The following is a 4,296-nucleotide window of genomic DNA, read 5'->3' as shown; positions in this document are numbered from 1 at the left end:
GAGGAGGCATCTGTATCCCCTCACACCCAACAGAAAGGAGACGGAAAATGGCAGATGGCGAGGAGAGCGAGGGGACGAAGCAACAGAGGCTCCTGCAGGCTGGGGGGCGAGGGGCCCTGCAGAGGCGCGGCGTGAAGGGGCAGGTTGGGGTAGGCGTCCTGTGAAAGGGAGCAGCCCAGAGACTCAAGGGAGAGACACAAAGGCGAGGGGTGGGTGGGGAAGACCAGCCCTGGAGGACGCAGGATGGGGGCTGTGGGCGGTCCGCGCCAGCGTGTGGAGCTGGCGGCTATGGGGAACGTGCTGAAGAGGACTAGCAGGAGGGGCGTTTCTAAAGCACCACCGTGGCTCAGGTGCACACGGAACTCGTGGGCGCATTGCTGGACTGCGGCAGGGCAGCCCCGGGCAGCCAGGGGGCCCCCGGATTCCTGAGCCAGAGCAGCACGTGGAATTCCCCACAACCCTGCAGCCCTCGCCTCCGCTCCGATTCCATAGGACGTTGTCAGTGTCCCCAAAGGGCGCATTTGGTGCTCAAAATTCAGAGCTCGTTTTACTGAAAACTTTTAAATGAGTGTTCAGTTCACCGAAGTCACAACCCTGAAAGTCTAGTTCTTCCTCAAGCTTTTAAATCCAACGTACGAATGCTCTTATTGTAATTGTCACTTGCAGAGGAAGAAGACGACGTTCTGATTTACGAGTGTTTGTTCCATTCATACACTGTGTTAATTAAACCTCTTAAAAAAAAAAAAAAAAAGACTTGGGTCCACTGCTGTGGCACAACGGGTTAAGCCACAGCCTGCAGCACTGGCATCCCATATGGGCACCGGTTCGAGTCCCAGCTGCTTTACTTCCAATTCAGCTCTCTGCTAATGTGCCTGGGAAGGCAGCCCAACCCTTGGGTCCCTGAACGCATGTGGGAGACTCAGAGGAAGCTCTTGGCTCCTGGCTTCAGCCTGGTCTAGCCCCAGCCGTTTCAGCCATTTAGGGAGTGAACCAGCAGATGGAAGACCTCTATCTATCTATCTATCTATCTTTTCCTTTCTCTGTGTAACTCTGCCTTTGAAATAAATAAAATGCATCTTTTTTTTTTTTTTTTTTTTGACAGGTGGAGTTAGTGAGAGAGAGAGACAGAGAGAAAGGTCTTCCTTCCATTGGTTCACACACACACACACACCCCACCAAACGGCTGCTACGGCCGGCATGCGGCGCCGATCTGAAGCCGGGAGCCAGGTGCTTCCTCCTGGTCTCCCATGTGGGTACAGGGCCCAACGACTTGGGCCATCGTCCACTGCCCTCCCGGGCCACAGCAGAGCTGGACTGGAAGAGGAGCAACCGGGACAGAACCGGCACCCCAACCGGGACTAGAACCTGGGGTGCTGGCGCCACAGGAGGAGGATAACCTAGTGAGCCATGGCACTGGCCTAAAATAAATCTTACAAAAATAATTTGTGCTGTCTGGTGGCCCAAGCCTACCCCAGCTGGAAGTCCAGCAGCAGTGACAGGGTAACAGAGGTCTCTAGACTGCATATGAATCGGAGTGGGGAGCAAGGTCCATCCACCAAGCACGGCAGCCCCCAGAGCCGGCTTCCAGCTAGACCTCTTCACGTCACTCAGCTTCCGTTACTGCAAGGAACTGCCTGAGACAGGCTCCCCTGGAGAAAGGACAGGTTTGTCTAACTCACGGGGTTGGAGGCTGCAGGTCCAAAGGGCATGAGCATGCTCTGGCGAAAGCCCCAAGGCAGAGGGCGAGCGCATGAGGATCACGTGGTGAGTTGGAAAGCAGGGGTGTGGGGAGCCAAGCTCAGGCTTCTGCATCAACCCTCTGGTGAGAACAGCCTTCCAAGGGAACACCCTCGATGACCTCGAGACCTGCAGCCGCCCCGGTTCCCGGCAGAAGGAGTCAGAAGCACAAAGGCTCCAAAGCAGCAGGGAGATTGGTGAGCTGGAGTCCCTGGGGGTGGGAGGGGCCGCAACCTGAGATGGCCTTGGAGGAGCTGCTGGAGACCCGGAGCCACGCGGCCCTGTCTTTGCCTTCCATGGGCCTTCCCCCAGCAACTTCTTTCTGGAGGGCATTAGGGACACGCTTTGGCACACCATGTTTGGAAATCTTTAAAGAATTCTATTCTAGGGCACCATGCAGTCCCAGAGCTGTTAGGATGGCGGGCCTTGGCCTGGGATGCTTGGGTTAAGAGCCCGAAGGAGCCACGGCCAACAGAGCTGCTGAGTGTCCAGGGGCAGAGGGTGGAGGCTCCACGCTAGCGCTGGCCCTGAGGCAGCCTTCTTACACTGGGACCCTGGCTCCGCCACCCACCAGCAGCACCTGCCCCCATTTTTTTTAAACTTTCATCAGATGGATTTTGACACGATATTAAGTAAATAAAAGTTGAAACTGTAGATAAAATGTGCAGTCTAGCCACCTGAGAAATACAAATCAAAAGCCCAATAAGATACCACTTCACTGGGGCCGGCGCTGTGGTATGGCAGTTAAAGCCTCTGCCTGCAGTGCCAGCATCCCATATGGGCTCCGGTTCAAGTCCCAGCTGCTCCACTTCCAATCTAGCTCTGCTGTGGCCTGGTAAAGCAGTGGAGAATGGCCCAAGTCCTTGGGCCCCTTCACCCGCGTGGGAGACCCGGAAGAAGCTCTAGGCTCCTAGCTTTGGATCATTGCAGCTCCGGCCGCTGCGGCCAATTGGAGAGTAAACCTGTGGATAGAAGACCTCTGTCTCTCTGCCTCTCCTCTCTCTGTGTAACTCTAACTTTCAAATAAATAAACAAATCTTAAGAAAAAAAAAAAAAGATACCACCTCACACCCTTCAGGATGGCTTCTGCTGAAAAGACACGCGTTGGAGAGGCTGCAGGCAAAGTGGTGCTCTCATAGATCGCTGGGGGAGTGGGAGATGGTGCAGAAGCAAACAGCCCAGCGTTAATTCTTGAGTGATCCTATGACCTAATAATTCCACTCCTACTTATACCTCCAGACACAGGAAAACCTCTGTCCACGAAGAGACTTGCACACGAACGTCCATGCCGAAAAGCAGAATGGCAAATGGATTTGTAAAGTGTGTTCACATGAGAGATGATTACTCACACTTAACAGGGAATGAAACACCAAAGCAAGCCACCACGTGGATGAACCTGGCAAACACTGTGTTACCTGGAAGAAGCAGATGCAACAGCCTGTTGTATGGCTCCACTTCCATGAAATCTTCGGAAGAGGCAAGTCCATAGAGAGAGCAAGCAGGTTACCGGTGCTTAGACGTGGGCTCAGGGGTAGTGGGACGCGAGCTAAGGCAGGCAGTGTTTCTTGTTGAGGTTATGTCCCACACTGGCTGTGGTGATGGCTGCACATACCTATGAATATGCTAAGATGCATCAAAGTGTATATGGATGGGTTGCATGGTGCGAGAATCATACTTCAATATAGTTAGAGAAAATCTGCACTGGAGAAGTTTTGCTTCCCACCTCTTTCCCCTCTACCCACAGAGCTTCTCTTTGCAAAAATAAGATGTGTGTGTGTGTGTGTGTACTTCTCAACTTACAGTGGAGATACACCTGGTGAAAGCCCTTGTAAATTGAAACCATTCTAAGTCGAACATTTACTGAGGTGGGTACGATGCCGTCACTGCTCGGCACAGCCATATAGCACATCAAGTCCCGTCACTCAGCTTCCAATCCAGTTTCCTGGAAAGACAATGCCTCTTGGGAGACGGCACATGATAACTCAAGGACCTGTCACCCATAGGGGAGACCCCAAGGGAGTTCTTGGCTCCTGGCTTTGGCCTGGCCCAGCTCTGGTTGTGGGCATTTAGGGCATAAACCAAGGGTGTCTCTCTCTCTCTCTCTCTCTCTCTCTTGTTCTTGTTCTCGATCTCTCCCTTTCAAGTAAGCAAACATTTAACAGGTGTACTGAAAACACATGGCCTATCCACCCTCCAGGCTCAGCTACGCTGTGGAGCGCTGGGGTTTTTTCCTGTGACGGTGCGGTTGACTGCAGCTGCACCTGCTGCCGCTGCTCAACCTTGCAAAAGAGGGTTTCAGTGCATCTCTATCCCTGGGGGAAGAGCCCGATTCCGACTTCTGAGGTTGGTTTCCACGGACTGCCCATCTTTCCTACCACCCTAAAGTACAAACTCCTCAGTGGGAGGAGGCTTCCGAAGCCGGGAACTGCCTGTACTCACACAGGCACAGGGTTTTCTTCAAGTCCCCTTCTTACATAAGTCATAGAGCTGTTGTGTAGTATTCGACACTTTCTCCCTAACAGTCTCTGCCTCCTTTTGCATGTGTGCACAGCACAGGTG

The 4,296-nt window shown here is 53.2% G+C and overlaps 1 long non-coding RNA gene across 1 annotated transcript; it reads left to right on the top strand.

Annotated features, from left to right (window-relative positions):
• Positions 1–1,797: 1,797 nt before the first annotated feature.
• LOC138844533 (uncharacterized) lies at positions 1,798–3,438 on the top strand. Its single transcript, XR_011380443.1, has 2 exons — positions 1,798–1,934; positions 2,977–3,438. It is a non-coding gene; the product is annotated as an uncharacterized lncRNA (long non-coding RNA).
• The last annotated feature ends 858 nt before the right edge of the window (positions 3,439–4,296 follow it).

The sequence above is a fragment of the Oryctolagus cuniculus genome, chromosome 12 (assembly GCF_964237555.1).
Source record: "Oryctolagus cuniculus chromosome 12, mOryCun1.1, whole genome shotgun sequence".
NCBI lineage: Eukaryota > Metazoa > Chordata > Mammalia > Lagomorpha > Leporidae > Oryctolagus > Oryctolagus cuniculus.
Note: the sequence above shows the minus strand (reverse complement) of the source record. Positions and strands in the feature narration are given on the sequence as shown.